The sequence below is a fragment of the Chiloscyllium plagiosum genome, chromosome 1, assembly GCF_004010195.1.
Source record: "Chiloscyllium plagiosum isolate BGI_BamShark_2017 chromosome 1, ASM401019v2, whole genome shotgun sequence".
NCBI classification, from domain to species: domain Eukaryota; kingdom Metazoa; phylum Chordata; class Chondrichthyes; order Orectolobiformes; family Hemiscylliidae; genus Chiloscyllium; species Chiloscyllium plagiosum.
The window spans coordinates 155,952,462-155,969,506 of record NC_057710.1 but is presented as its reverse complement, the minus strand read 5'-3'; the positions used below and the strand labels follow the sequence as shown (position 1 = coordinate 155,969,506).

At 40.2% G+C, this 17,045-nt stretch overlaps 1 protein-coding gene across 5 annotated transcripts in view; it reads right to left on the bottom strand.

Annotated features, from left to right (window-relative positions):
- The window catches only part of tlr2 (toll-like receptor 2), a 67,600-nt gene that overhangs the window by 15,466 nt on the left and 35,089 nt on the right, over positions 1-17,045 (bottom strand). For all 5 annotated transcript variants that reach the window (XM_043700155.1, XM_043700149.1, XM_043700162.1 and 2 more), the window contains one exon: positions 2,140-2,214. The gene's annotated coding sequence lies outside the window, so the exon portion shown is untranslated. The remainder of the gene's footprint in view (positions 1-2,139; positions 2,215-17,045) is intronic.

The window sequence follows — 17,045 nt, the reverse complement described above, 5'->3', positions numbered from 1 at the left end:
CAAAACTAGAGGGCATAGGTTTAAAATGAGAGGAGAAAGATTTAAAAGGGACCTAAGGGACAACTTTTTCACACTGGGTGGTACGTAAATGAATGAGCTACTAGGGCAGGTGGTGGAGGCTAGTACAATTACAACATTTAAAAGGCATCTGGATGGGTATATGAATAGGAAGGGTTTAGAAAGATATGGCCCAAAAGCTGGCAAGTGGAACTATATTAATTTAGGATATCTGGAGGACATGGACGAGTTGGACCGAAGAGTCTATTTCCATGCTGTATATCTCTATGACTGTTAACTATGAAGTCTTATACCTTCAAATTTTAATTATTGTTGAGTATTTAATTTTTTTCTTCTTCCTGATTTCTTTTTTTCACTTTCACTTTCTGTATATAATTTGAGATTAAAATATTCTAACTTTCATTTGTGGTTCAGATCCTGTCTGCAATTCTCTTTGGAGAGTTTGAACAGGGTGAAAGGTATCCATTTAAAATTAATAGAACTTTCAGAAGTTTTGGGAAGACTGCTCTAACTCTCCAACTTCACCTTTACTTCAAAATAAGATAGAGAAAGGGAGCGTTATAGCACAAGATTAGAGATGGGGCAAAAGTCAGGCTATTATGACTAGGTGAGAAGCTTTGAAACAGGTGTAGACTTTTCAGTTTCCTCAATTGGTCACAACATAGGTGTAAGTTCTGTTTCGCCTGAGGTTATACTTTTATTTATTTGATTTGTTTATTGTCACACGTATTTTGTTATAAATACAATGAAAAGTTTTGATTAGTGTTGCTGCAGTCTGGCGCCATCTTAAAACACAGAAAATAAACCAAATCATAGAATTTAAAGGCAGAAAATTTTGGAAACAGTTCAACTTTACTTGACTTTTTGTTAAGTGCTCAACCATGGGCTTTTCTCCAATCAAACGTATTTAACGATTTTTGCTGTATCCAGCTAAAGACCAATCAGAAGGTTTCCTTGATTTGAAAAACAACAATCTTAGTACCTGCTAACCGGAGGAAGATTAAAAGGATGTGAGCTTAATCACTAGGCCTTCGTGCAGTCATAGAGATGTACAGCATGGAAACAGACACTTCAGCCCAACCTGTCCATGCCGACCAGATATCCCAACCCAATCTAGTCCCACCTGCCAGCACCCGGCCCATATCCCTCCAAACCCTTCCTATTCATATACCCATCCAGATGCCTTTTAAATGTTGCAATCGTACCAGCCTCCACCACTTCCTCTGGCAGCTCATTCCATACACGTACCACCCTCTGCATGAAAAAGTTGCCCCTTAGGTCTCTTTTATATCTTTCCCCCCTCACCCTAAACCTATGCCCTCTAGTTCTGGACTCCCTGGCCCCAGGGAAAAGACCTTGTCTATTTATCCTATTCATGTCCCTCATAATTTTGTAAACCACTATAAGGTCACCCCTCAGTCTCCGACACTCCAGGGATAACAGCCCGAGCCTGTTCAGCCTCTCATTGTAGCTCAAATCCTCCAACCCTGGCAACATCCTTGTAAATCTTTTTTGAACCCTTTCAAGTTTCACAACATCTTTCTGATAGGACGGAGACCAGAATTGCACGTAATATTCCAACAGTGGCCTAACCAATGTCCTGTACAGTCGCAACATGTGTTAGAACTCTCACTGCTTTTTCAATAGTTCTATTTTTATTATTTCATCAATTTTGATTTGGAGCCATGAACTGGGAATTGTGAGGTGAATATGACTTGTGAACTTTGGAAAATAGCTTATAATAAAAGGAAAAAAAACACCAAATAAACTTTTGTTATATTGTGAGGACAAGCTTTGATGAAAAAGGGTTCCTACTGACACAACAACCCTGAAAAATTAGCTCTTAACAAGGTGGGAATAATCCAGGAATTGGTTCTGGCAAGTCTGGAAGAAACCCTATATACAAACAGATGGCAGATGTTGAATGTAATTGAAGCCTTGGGAAAATATGGTTAGTCTCTCAGGGTGGAACCAGAGTTGGAGTTGTTGTGTTGAGCCATGTTTTTCTGGGAGATGAGTTTGGCCACTGATGACACGGCATGAAGATAATAAAATTGCCTCCCTAATCTTCCTCACCAACTTTCAGAAGCACCAAGCATAGGAAGTTAAAATATTACTCACTCAACCACAGTGAATTGAGAAGGTGATCCCGATTAATGTTTCCAGAAAAGCAACCAAGGGAGTCCACATCTACACCTGTAAAACAGCACATTGTAAAAACAATTGGAATAATCTGGCCTGTTTTATTATTTTCTTCCTTGTATCCCATGACTGTATTTGTTTGTCTGTGTTTTGTGTGGATGGAGACTGCAAACAAATATTTCAGGTCTAAGGCACAGATGTTAATTAGATTACCCTGTGGGTTAGTTTTTTTTGCTGCTAAAGTTATTATATATTTATTTGTAAAACTTGTGTCTGGAACTATTTATTTGCAAAGTGGGGTTGCTTATTCAAAATTCTGGTTCGGAACTACTGGAGTAACTATTGAGAATCTTTGCAAGTTTTCATTTTATTGTGTAGCATATACAGAGGTAGAAAGGTTGATTTGGTTCAGCTGTCTGTCTCTGTCATAACACTTGGGCCCTTACACATTCATGGGACAGTGTCCACTACAAAGCAAGATTAAAATATTTACAGCCCTTTTAATGCCTTTAAAGTAGAAGGTTTTAACCTAAGATTCCAATGATAGTAATGAGCCTTATCAGCCTGAGTTCACTTAAGGCCATAGGCTAAGAGATTGGAACAGGAGTAGACTGTTCAGCCTTTCAGTCAGATCCACCATTCATAGCTGATCCAAAATTCCTCATATTCACTTTCCTACCTTTTCTCCATCACCCTTGATTCCGCCAATGATCAAAAATCTATCTATCTAAGCCTTAAATATACACAAGGAGTGTGACAAGAAGTTCCAAATATACCCAGCATTCTGAGAGATGTTTTAGATTGGCACCCCTTTATTCTGAGTCTATGTCCTCTACTCCTAGACTCTCTGATAAGGTGAAACGTCCTCTCAGCACTTACCTTATCAAACCCCTTAAAAATCTGATAGGTTTCAGTGAAATCATCTCTCATTCTTCTCAATTCCAGTGAGTAGAATTCCAAGTTGTTTAATCTTTGCTCATAAGCAATTCCTGTATACCAGGGTCATCCTACTGAACTTTCTCTGAACTGTCTCCAATGAAATGATACCTTTCGTTAAATAAGGGAATCAAAACGGTTCAAAGCACTCCAGACTTGGTGTCACCAGCACATTATTCAGTTGCAGTGATACTTTCCTACTAATCTACTCCAACCCCATTGAAAGAAGAGCCAACATTCCATTAGCTTTCCTGATTACCCACTGTACCTGTGTGCTATCTTCATGCACAAGTACCCCCAAGTCCCTTTATGTTGCATCTTCCTGTAGTTTTTTCCCTATTTAAAAATGAACTTCATATTTTTCTACATTACACTCCATTTCCCAATGTTTGCCCACTTACTTAGCCTATTAATGTATCTGGAAACTGTTTGTATCCTTCTTGCCACTTGCTTCTCTACCTATTTTCTGTGTCAGTGTATTCATTTCCTTGCTCCAAGTCATTCATGTATATTGTAAACATTTGTAGTTCCAGCACTGATCCCTGTGGGATCCAACTAATTACCAATTGATCAAATCTAAAAAAGAACCCCTTATTCCCTGCCCATTAACTAATTCTCTATCCACATCAATATACTTCCCCCAAAACCATGGGCTCCTATCTTATTACTTAACCTAAGTGAGGTAACTTGTTGAGTACCTCTTGGAATTCCAAATATAAAATATTAACTATTCCCCTTTATCTACTCTAGTCAGGCATTTCCCCTTCATGAAACCATGCTGTCCCTGTTTGATTAGATTGATTTTCCAAATATGCTGCTAACTGGCCTATAGTCACCTGATGTTTGCCTCCCTGTCCTTTTGAATCAACAATGTCACAATGGCAGTTTTCTAATCCTCCAGTACTTTTTGAGTCCAAGGAGTTTTGGAAAATTGCATCTACTATCTCTGTAGCTACTTCTTTTGGGATCCTAGGATGCAGGCCATCAGGGCCAACGGCCTTCTCTGCCTTTCGCCCCATTAGTTTCTAGCGATAGTGACAGTGCTTAATTCCTTCCCTGTTTTCTTTAGTATTAGTAGGATATTCGAAGTGTGTTCCACCATGCGAAACACCTCTTTAACAACTCTGTCATTTCCTTGTTTCCCATAACTATCTACCTTGATTCATTTTGTAAGGGGCCAATGTTCACATTGACCTTTTGTCTTTATTTAGAGGTGATCTTATTGTCAGTTTTTAGTGGCCCTTGTAGTTTATCTTCTCTCTATTTTTAGTCCTCTTTTGCTGGATTCAGGGCTATCCTTATTGGAATGCATTTTTGTTGAGAGTCATGAATTAACCCCTTAAATGTCTGTCACTGCTTGCTTACTGTCTGCATTCCTGATTTCATCTCTACTCTTTCAAGAAAGAGCTCCTTGAATTTGCAGCTTGTTTGCGTTTTCCGTGTCTGCTAAAGCTTGATTTAATGCTTAACAATCGTAGGTAAGTTTTTTTATCTCCATGGTGCAAAGATTTTCAAGATGGTGTAAATAAATTAGGAGATGAGGACCTTTTCATGGTACCTATGGGAAGTGGCTGACTGGTTTCATTCCCTTTTGGAAAAATGTTAATTTCACCTCAGTCAGTGTGTAATCTAATCAGCATTGGTTTCATGAATCATAGCCAACCTGAGTGGTCAGGTGATCCCTGTGGCCATTTTACATATGTGTTTTGGTCTCTGAAAAATTGTTCCATCCACAACACTCTCAGGTATTAAATTGGCTAAGAGAATTCGAAGATCAATAATCTGTATTTTATATTGTCAAGGCAAGGATAACAGAAGACAGCAGAGTGACAACTGGGCGGCAACAGAAATGGGTCTGAGGAAAAGGAATGAGAAGGAGGAATGAAGCAGGGAGGGGAATAACAGAAGGGCAGCAAAGAAGGCAGCAGAGAGGATAGGGAGCCATAAATCACAGGAGGTGACATTTAGCCCATTGTGGCTGTGCTAGCTCTTTGTAGAAATAACTTGTGAGATTCACTTCCCTGCATCTTCTCCATTATTGTTCATTTTTCTTTTCTCTGTAGTTAATCCATTTCCTTTTGAAAGTTTCAATCAAATCTGCTGCCAGTATACTTTCAGACACTGTATTCCAGATTGTAACCACTTGTTGTGGATAAAAGGATTTTCCTCATGTCACCTTCACTTCTTTTGCCAATCGCTTAAGTTTGTTTCCATTGGTTTTGCATCCTACCACCAGTAATAATTGTTTCTCCCTGTCTACACTGTCCAGGCCCCTCTGACAAATTTCAACTTCCACTTCTCCGAGGAGAACAGCCCGGAGTCTTCACTCTTTGGAATTCTAGTCCTCCTTCCTGGAAACAGGTTAATGCCTTCACTTCTATCCTAAAAGTAAAGCCTAAAACTATACACAGTACTCAAGCTGGGATTGAGAAAATGTTCTCTCTAGATCCATCATATCTTTATCTTTTGCACCCCGATTTATAAAACCCCAAATCCAGTTTGCTTTTGTTAATTGCTCTTCTCTTTTCCTGACACACAATTTCATCTGTCACTTGTTCATATTCCACCAGCTTCTTTCACCTCTTGGAGTTTTATCACTATGCTCCTCATAATTCATAATACATTCAGGTTTTATGTCTGTTATACTCCAAAATCTAAGTCATTAATATATAAGAAAAGTATAGATCCTAATAGTAGGAGAACCCCATTATGTACCTTCCTCTAGTTCAAAAAGAAATTCTGTTTTCTGTCACTCAGCCAACTGCATATCCATAATGTAATTGTCCTATTTATTCCATGGACTCTAATTTTGCGAAAAAAAAAGCTATTAGGTGGGACTGTATCAAATGCTTTTTGGAAATCCATGTGCACAACAACTGCATTTCCTTAATGAACTCTCTCTGTTTCCTTGTCAAAAAACTCAAAGAAAATTAGCTAAACACGCTTTGTCCTTAACAAATCCCTGCTGGTTTTCTTGAATTAATTCATATTTGTTCCAATGAATGTAATATTGTCCCAAATTATCCTTTCTAAATATTTTTTCACCATCATGATTAAATTATAGTTGCTTGCTACACTGTTTTTGAATTTTATTTTGAAGGGTGAACATTTGCAATGAGAAATCTAACCAGATGACCCACAATCAATGGTTAACTAAGTAAGTTAAAGATAATATGCAGCTTAAAGAAAACATATAATGGTGAAAAAATAAGTGGCATTTCAAATATTTGGACAGAATATAAACAACAACAAACAATGATTGTGGGAATATGAGTAGGGCATTCAGCCCATTAAGTCTTCTCCATCACTCTTTGGAGGGTCTGTGTGGACTTGATGGGCTAAATGGTCTCTAGTTGCACTGTAGAGATTCTACAATTGTATGAGATCATCTCTTGTTCTTTAAACCAACAAAATGTAGGTCTAGTTCTTCCAATTTCTCTTCAGAGGACAGTCCCACCCACCATCCCAGGAACAAGTCTGGTGAACCCTGGTTGCACTTCCTCAATTGCAACAATATCTTCCTTAAAATAAGAAGACCTAAGCTGCACACATTACTCCAGGTGAGATCTAACCAAGCTACTGTATAATTGAGGCGAGAATTAATTACTCCTTCACTCAAATCCTCTTACAATAAAGGCTAACAGTTCATTTGCCTTCCTAATAGCCTGCTGCAGCTGCATGTTAGTCTTCAGTGACTTATCGACAAGTAACCTAGGTCCCTTTGTACAACTACACTTACTAATCTCTTTTTGTTTAAGAAATACTCAGTAGCTGTTCCTCCTTCCAAAGTGGATAATCTCATATTTTTCCACATTTTATTCCACCTGCCATGTTCTTGACCATTCATTACACCTGTCACATTCTCCTGACCCTACTTTATACCTTCCTCACAACACACATTCTCACTTAGCATTGTATCATCTGTAAATTTGGAAATAATACATTTGGTCCCCACATCTAAATCCTTGATCTATATTGTGAATAGCTGGAGCCTAAGTACTGATCTTTACTGATCCTCTGCTAGTCTCAGTCAATGTTCCCTCTTGTTTTCTTTCCAGTTGGATGGACTTCTGAGGTCTGTGGGAGCAGCAGCATCCAGAACTGCAAGTTAATGCCACCTTTTGCAACCCGTGCTGATTGTCATGCCCGGAACCTTGGAGTGGCTCTGCAGCCACTTGGCTTCGTGCTTAAAGAGCCTGTTGCTGCAAGAATGACTCATTTAGTTCTACTGTCTGTCAGTCAATTATTAATCTGTAATCCTACCCTGTGTCATTTTATTTTTCTTACCAGCCTCCTGTGGGGAACTTTATCAAAAATCTTCTGAAAATCATTCGCTAACAGGGATAAGAGACTAACATAAATGGGTGACTTTTTTTTTGTTGGCAAGATGTAATGAATGATGTGTGCCACAGGGATCAACTTTGGGATCTCAAATTATATAAATGATTTGTATGAAGTTGCCGAAGATTTGGTCACTACATTTGCTGTAAAATAGAAGAGTAAGTTGTGAAGGAAGCTGCGAAGGGATATATCCATAGGTTAAGTGAGTTGTTGAAGATTTGGCAAATTGGTTAATGTTGAAACAATGTAAAATTGTTCATTTTAGTGGTAGTAATTAAAAACAAAACATGCTTTCTGGAGATCTAACTTGCAGAGGAAGCTATGTACCTTAATGCCTTAATCTCAAAAGACTAGTGCACACGTACAGCAAATAATTAGGAAAGGTCTTATTATTGATAGGGAAGTGAATTGAGTTCAAAGGTAGAGAAAGGTCAGAAAAACTAAAGAACTGATCACTGACCTCAGAAAGAAAGGAGAACACGTCTCCATCTATATCAACAGAACTGAGGTTGAGAGAGTGGAGAGCGTCAAGTTCCTCAGAATGACAATAACTAACACCCTATCCTGGACTTGCCACATAGATGCAATGGTCAAGAAGGCACAACAGTGCCTCCTCTTCCTCAGGTGAATCATGAAGTCTGGCAAGTCCAAAAGGATTTTCACCAACGTCTACAGATGTGCCATTGAGAGCATACTGTTTGGGTGCATAACCGCCTGGTATGGCACCTGCTCCTCCCAGGATCGTAAGAAACTGCAGAAGGTGGTGTGCACAGCCCAGACCATCACGGTAGCCAACCTTCCATCTATGAACTCCATTTACATAGCTCACTGCCACAGAAAGGCTGCCAGTATCATCAAAGACCAATTGAACCCCGGTAATGATCTCCTACAACCTCTGCTACCAGGCAGAAGATACAGAGGCCTGAACACACACCAACAGGTTCAGGAACAGCTTCTTCCCAGCTACTAATAGACTGACAAATGGACTCCTCAAATAATGCTGATCTTGCCTAGTGCACGCCCTGTGCAATGTAACCTGTATGCCTTTGTCTAAGGCTTTTTGATCTGTACATCCTTGCTATGATCTGCTTGTACTGTTCATAAACAAAGCTTATCACTGTACCTTGGTACACATGACAATAAATAAACCAATCAATCAGAAGTTCTGTTTCAGTTATACAAGGCACTGGTGATACCTTGTCCAGAATACTGTGTACTGCATTGGTTTCCTGATTTAAGGAAACATGTAAGTGCATTGGAAGCAGTTTAGAGAACTCTTACTCGAGTAATTCCTGAAATGGGTAGGTAGTCTTTTGAGGAAAGGTTGGACAAGCTTTGCTTGTATCGCTGGAGTTTAGCAGTTTAAGATGAGACCTGATTGAAATATGTTCTTGTAAGGAAGAGGGTAAAATGTTATTGGGGACAGGTGGGAATGTGGATTTGAGGTTACAAACAGACTAACTAGGTCACTATTAAATGACAAAGCAGGCTTAAAGTAACAAATGATTTAATGCTGCTCATAAATCATATGTACAAATGTAATTGTCCAGTATTCTGGCACTACCTCTGTATCTGAGGAGGATTGGAAGATTATGGCCTGTACCTCTGCAATTTCCAGTCTTATACATATCCCAGATACCACTCATGCAACCTTGGTGACACATCAGTTTTTAAGACAGTGGTTAGCACTGCTGCTTCACAGCGCCAGGGACCTGAGTTCAATTCCAGCCTGGGGTGACTGTCTGTGTGAAGTCTGCGCATTTTCCTCATGTCTGCGTGGGTTTCCTCCGGGTGCTCCAGTTTCCTCCCACAGTCACAAAGATGTGCAGGTTAGTCGGATTGGCCATGTTAAATTGTCCAGGGATACGCAGGCTCGGTGGGTTAGCAATGGAAGATGCAGGGTTGCGGGAGGGGGGTATTTGGGTGGGATGGTTTTCAGAATCCGTATTCATAAAGTTCTTCAGCTTCCACGTCAGGTTCCTAATGAGACCCAATTATCCTTTACCATCCTTTTACTATTTATATACCAAAAAAGGTTTGATATTCCCTTTTATTTTCCCTGCCAGTTTCTTTTTATTCTCTTTCTTGCTTTTCTTTCATTTCCCATTTGAATCATCTACATTGTGCCTGATTCACAATTATATTATCTGTCTTATGCATCTTCTATCTTATTTTGCTCTCTCATTACTTGTGTATTCTGCATAGCATACTTAAACCAGGGTGGATCTGGAAACTTGTGGTGAACCTGATGCCCAAATTGTTACCATGAAAGAAGAGTGTCCGCCCACCACCTTCTTTGGTCTGTCCCTCACATGAATATCTAGAATTGATAATATCAGCTGTGTAAAAGGAGTTGATTGATTAATAGTTGGTACATAAGATTTTCCAGCAATTTGGAAATCATTTCTTTTGTTGTTTCTCCTAAAGCACTATCACCTAATCTTCCTCTGAAGTACAACCCCAAGATTTGAAGATGGTGAGGATGATGTGTTGTGTGCAGAGTTTTTGAGCTGATCTATGAGGAACATTACAGAGGAGGCACTCACTCAGACAGTGTTTTTAAGGCAGTGTATTTAGAGTCATAGAGTCATAGAGATGTACAGCACCAAAACAGACTCTTCAGTTCAACCCATCCATGCCGACCAGATATCCCAACCCAGAACCCGGCCCATATCCCTCCAAACCTTTCCTATTCATATACCCATCCAAATGCCTTTTAAATGTTGCAATTGTGCCAGCCTCCACCACTTCCTCTGGCAGCTCATTCCATTTGAGTGAAAAGGTTGCCCCTTAGATTTCTTTTATATCTTTCCCCTCTCACCCTAAACCTATGCCCTCTAGTTCTGGATTCCCCGACCCCAGGGAAAAGACTTTGCCTATTTACCCTATCCATGCCCCTCATAATTTTGTAAACCTCTATAAGGTCACCCCTCAGCCTCTGACACTCCAGTGAAAACAGCCCCATCCTGTTCGGCCTCTCCCTATAGCTCAAATCCTCCAACCCTGGCAACATCCTTGTAAATCTTTTCTGAAGCCTTTCAAGTTTCACAACATCTTTCCGATAGGAAAGAGACCAGAACTGCATGTAATATTCCAACAGTGGCCTAACCAGTGTCCTGTACAGCCACAACATGACCTCCCAACTCCTGTACTCAACACTCTGACCAATAAAGGAAAGCATACCAAACGCCATCTTCACTATCCTATCCACCTGCGACTCCACTTTCAAGATGTTATGAATCTGCACTCCAAGGTCTCTTTGTTCAGCAACACTCCCAGGACCTTACCATTAAGCGTATAAGTCCTGCTAAGATATGCTTTTCCAAAATGCAGCACCTCGCATTTATCTGCCACTCCTCAGCCCATTGGCCGATCTGGTCCAGATCCTGTTGTAATCTGAGGTAAACTTCTTCGCTGTCCACCACACCTCCAATTTTGGTGTCTTCTGCAAACTTACTAACTGTACCTCTTAGACTTGCATCCAAATCATTTACATAAATGACAAAGTAGAGGACCTAGCACCGATCCTTGTGGCACTCCACTGGTCACAGGCCTCCAGTCTGAAAAACAACCCTCCACCACCACCCTCTGTCTTCTACCTTTGAGCAAGTTCTATATCCAAATGGCATGTTGGAACAGCTGGTCTTCAGAACTCTCAGTTAGGGTTATTCACAGATGCCAGGGAGGATTGAAGAAGAGGCCATTAACTGACCCTAACAAAGAATGCATGCGGGCCGCTGTTGGTCCATGGTACTGCCTTTTTCAAAAGGGCAAATGAAACTGGAACATACAAGAGAAAAAGTGCCTTTGAGAGACGTTACCCTAAATTGTTCACAGGGTTAAAGCAACGCAATACTGAAAATAACTTCAAAGAGTCATAGAGACATACAGTTTGGAAACAGACCCTTTGGTCTAACTCATCCACGCCGACCAGATGTCCTAAATTAATCTAGTCCCACCTGCCAGCCTATATCTCTAAACCCTTCCTATACATCTACCCATCCAATGCCCTTTAAATGTTGTAATTGTACCAGCCTCCTCCACTTCCTCTGGCAGCTCATTCCATACACGCGCCAGCCTCTGCGTGAAAAAGATACCCCTTAGGTCCCTTTTAAATTTTTCTTCTCTCACTTTAGTTCTGGACTCCCCCACTCCAGGGAAATGACTTTGCCTATTTATCCTATCCATGCCCCTCATGATTTTATAAACCTCTCTAAGGTCACCCCTCATCTCTGACACTCCAGGGAAAATAGCCCCACCTTATTCAGCCTCTCCCTATAGCTCAAATCCTCCCACCCTGGCAACATCCTTGTAAATTTTTTCTGAATCCTTTCAAGTTTCACAACATCCTTCCTATAGGAGGGAAACCAGAATTGCACACAATATTCCAAAAGTGGCCTATCCAATGTCCTGTACAGTCGCAACATGACCTCCCAACTCCTATATTCAGTGCTCTGACCAATATAGGAAAATATACCAAATGCCTTCTTATTCCTAACTGCGACTCCACTTTCAAGGAAATATACACCTGCACTCCAAGTTTTCCTTGTTCAGTAACATTCCCCAGGACTTAATGTTAAGTGTTTATGTTCTGCCCTGATTTGCTTTTCCAAAATGCAACACCTCACATTTGTCTAAATTAAACTCCATCTGCCACTCCTCAGCCCATTGGCCCATCTGATCAAAATCTTGTACTCTGAGGTAACCTTCTCTGCTGCCCACTACACCTCCAATTGTGGTGTCATCTGCAAACTTATTAATGATACCTCCTATGTTCACATCCAAATAATTTATATAAATGACGAAAAGCAGTGGACCAGCACCAAACCTTGTGGCACACCACTGGTCACAGGCCTCCAGTCTGAAAGGCAACCCTCCACCATCTGTCTTCCATCTTCAAGCCAGTTCTGTATCCAGATGGCTAGTTCTTCCTGTATTCCATGTGATATACCCTTGGTAACCAGTCTAACATGAGAAACCTCATTGAACACTTTACTGAAGTCCATATAGATCCCATTTGCACTCTGCCTTCATCAATCCTCTTCATAAACATTTACAGCATGGAAACAGGCCCTTTGGTCCAAGTTGTCCAGGCCACCCAGTTTTCATAATGTTGAAGAAAATTGCTAAACTGCTGTGTAACTATATGTCCAGGAAGATTCCAAATCCCTTAATGAATCAAATTCAGAAGCAACTTGAACCAACCAGAATGGCTATCATTTTCCTCATGACAAAACCAACCAAAACCCAATTGGGTCCTTCAGAAAATGTCTACACCTAATACAGTTTAACAAGGCAGTAGCCACCAAATGACTAGAGTGTTGAGAGTTTAGTGAAGTGAACTTAAAGTAGAGTTTTCACTAAACTCAATATCAAGAATGCGTTCTGGTAGTTGACATTAGATGAGCAATCAAGACTGTTTACTATATTTATCATTCCATTTGAATTTGCTTCAGTCGCAGAGATGCAACGTATATAATCAGTGGTGTGGGAGGAGGGCCTTCGGAGGTTACGAATTAGCTATTTAAGGGCCTCACATGGTAATGGATAGTGTTAGTCACTCAATGCCACTCTATTACTGGTAAGTATCTGTAGGCAGATAGTTGATGGGCACAGCACAGACATAAAGTGCAGTTCTAAGCAACCCTTGCCAACCCGAGGTGCAGGCTGTCAGCTGGCAGTCTACTTTGAGAAATAAAATATTTTTCCTCAAATTGTATAATGAGCAACTTATGCAATTTAATGATATAAAATAATGGCTCTCAAAATTCAAAGTGGTAAATTGTATCAAAGGTTAATTGCAAAATACCTGGTGGCAAAGCAAATTTTGGCTGTACACAGAATTGCTAGGCCACTAGCACAGCAAAGTTCCCAACTTGGTCAAATGGTGTCTCCACCTGCTCCAAACATAGAGCAAGGGTTAGGGCTGAGTCAAGGCATTCCCTCTGTCAGTTATATCCTCACTCCTGGCCAAACATGATCTGGAAAATTGTGGTGAACCTGATGTTCAAATTGTTGCCGTGGAAGAAGAGTGTCCATTCACCTGCTTTTCTGGCCTGTCCCCCTCACATGAATATCTCAAATTGGTGATATCAGCTTATGTGAAAGAGGTTGATTGATTAATAGTTGGTACCTAAGATTTTCCAGCAATTTGGAAACCATTTCTCTTGTTGTTTCTCCTCATGCACTATCGCCTAACTAATCTTCCTCGGAGGTGGGACTCCGAGATCTCAGCACTGCTGCACAGGAAGCTACCAACAAATGTAAGAGCTGACTGCAGCTTAATGGTTGATGCTCTGGTTATGCTTAGGCACTGCCTGCTGTCAGGCAGCACGACATTACCAAACACTGATATCGTGCATCTTCCACAGTGTCCTACTTACATCAGAGTCCAAATGCAAGATGAACAATGTCATGCAAAGTTAAAGGGAAAATTTTCAATAGTAATAGGGATCCTTCAGCTTTTAACAATTTAAAGTCCTATATGCTCAATTGCCATCCCTTAGTTCCAAAGACACTAAAATTCTGGGAATGAGATTGTATATCATTCTCACATCTGTAGACAATTGATCATTATGTACCTGCTGTAAATGTAGTGCAGTCCCCTTGCATACAATGTTCTAATTCTAACAATCCAGTTCTTAATATCAGATGCATCTGTATTTAGTGGGAATGAAGCAGTGCTAATTTTTTATCAATACATGTTTTTCACATTGTAGACCGAAGTTCTTTAGTTATATTTGAGAGATTGACATCAGTAAGTTTGTTCAGTGATTTGGCACTTTTCCATGGAAAGTTTCAAAGTATTTCAGATAAACAGGTTGATTTCCCTATTGTAAGAGGAAGTGCAGAGACACTGCAACTAACAAATGTAAGGTAAAAAGGACCACAAATCCCTGATGATTTCAGAAAGCAACTCTAGCAGAAATGTACTTCTCCAACTGAGCATTCTTAATAGCATTTACTGTATTTATAACCGTATAAAGTATAGTGGAGGGGGGTGAGCAGTGATTGTAAACAAGTTACACACGCATTTAAAATGAATTGTGAGAAGATTTGTAGCTCGGGTGCTCATTGTTGTGAATTAATTCCTATAGGCATGGCACTAATCCACGGAGTCTATCAACAAACACATCGACCTGGACCCAATATACCGATCACTGCAACAGACAGCTGGAACTGACAACTGGAAGCGGCAGATTCAAACCACTACAAATGCCGGAGGAAAGATCACAGAAGCGCTTCACAGGAGGATCCCAAGCTCTGAGGATTAGGGGACAAAATGTCTGCAACACAAATTCCCAGCTCAGCAAACAGAACCACAACATTTAAAATGAATCCTTCATCCCAAAACTAAAAATAAAAAAAATGCAGAAGTAAAATAGAATGAGACCTGATAAAAGAAAAGCTGTTTGGGTTAAAACCAACCAAGGATTCCTCCTTCAGTTGTGGATCTGTCTGTGATTTTTAAGAAAAAAAATTATATTCATATAGCATCTTTAACAACTACCAGACTTCTAAAAGCATTTACAGAAAATGCAATTTGTTTTCTAAAGTGCGGTTGTTGCTACAATATAGAAAATTACCAGCCATTTAAACACACAGTAATTTCTCATAAAGCAAACAATACCATAATAACAAGATGGATCTTTTTATTTTTGATGCGGTACAAGGATAAATATTGATCAGGAAACTACCCAATATCTCCTGCGTTTCTGTGAAATGGTGCCATTGGATCTTTTACTGAGAGCTGGGGAGCAGATAGATTTAAAGGTTTTAGCTGAAACCAAAAAACAGGAATAAGTCATATGGTCCTTCGAGCCAACTCTGCCGTTCAATGTAATTGTGGCTAATCAGTGCCCTGTTTCTGCTCTCAGCAGACTAGAGGATCATTTTAGCCCTGAAAACTATATCTAACTTCTCCTTGAAGTTTTCAATATTTTAGCCTCACTCAGTTTCTGTGGCAGAGAATTCCACAGGCTCACCATTCTCTGGATGAAGACATTTCTCATTTTGGTCCTAAGTGGTCCATCTGTATTCTTAGACTGTGACCCCTGATTCTGGACTCTCTGGTCATCAGGCATATCCTTTCTGCATTTATCCTGTCCTGTTAGAATCTCATTGGTTCCTATGAGATCACTCCTCTTTTTTTAAACCCAATTAATATAATCCTAACTGATCCAGACAGTCTTCATACATCAGTTCTGTCATCCCAGGAATTAGTTCTTTGTTACACTCCCTCCAAAGCCAGAATATCCCTCAGATGAGGAGACCAAAACTGCAAACACTATTCCAGATGTGGTCTCACCAAGGCCCTGGCACATCTCTGCTTCTGTACTTGAATCCTCTCGCTATGAAGGTAAACATATGATTTGCCTTCTTCACTTCCGCCTTCTCCACTTGCATGCTTAGTTTCAGTGACTGATGTACAAAGACACCCAGGTTTTGTTGCACCTCCCCCTTTCCCAACCTATCCCCATACAGATAATAAGCTGCCCTCCTGCTTTTGCTGCCAAAGTGGATAACCTCTCATTTTGACATGCATTTGCTTTACTCAGTCAACTTGTCCAAATCACGTTGAAGTGTCTCTACATCTTCCTTACAGTTCACTCTCCCACCCAACATTGTGTCATCTGCAATTTGGAGATATTACATATAGTTCCTTTATCTTAGTTGTTAATATATATTGTAAATAGCTGGGGTCCAAGCACTGATCCCTGCAGTACCCCACTAATCACTGGCTGCCATTCAGAAACAGACCTGTTTATTTGTACTCTGTTTCCTATCTGCCAACAGTTCTCTATCCATGTCAGTACACTGCACCCAATCACACGTGCTTTAATTTTACATGCTAATTCCTTATGTGTAATCTTATCAAAAGCCTTCTGAAAGTCCAAGTAAACCACATCCCACTGGCTGTACTTATTACCTCTATAAGTTACATCCTCGAAAAACTCAATTAGATTTTTGAAGCACCACTTCCTTTAGTGAATCCATGCTAGCTCTGTCAACCCTGTCCCTGTTTTCCAAGTCCTCTGCTTTAAATGTTTTATAGCATTTTCCCTACTACTGATGTCGGGTTAACTAGTCTGTAATTCCTTGATTTCTATCTCCTTTAAATAGTGAGGTTACATTTGCTATCTTCCAATACAGAGAAGAGTTCCAGAGTCCATAGAACCTTGAAAGATTACCACCTTGACTGCTCTTTAAGTACCCCGGGATGTTGATTTTTGTGCCCTGGGGTTTTATTGGCCTTTAATGCTATCAATTTCCTCAACACCATTTCCCTACTAATACTGATTTCCTTCAGTTCTTCCCTCTATTCCCCAACGCTTTGGGCAAGTTATTCTTCGTGATGACAGAACCATATGTAGGTTAAACTCTCACATAATCATAGCTGTACCTTTATTGTTTGCATTTCTAATTTTCTGTGTGTGCGGTGTGTGTGTAGGAGTGTGTGTGTGTAGGTGTGTGGTATGTGTGTGTGTGTATGTGTGTGTGGTGTGTGTGTGTGTATGTATGTGTGTGTATGTGTGTGTGGTGTGTGTGTGTATGTGTGTGTGGTGTGTGCAGTGTGTGTGTGTAGGTGTGTGGTGTATGTGTGTGGT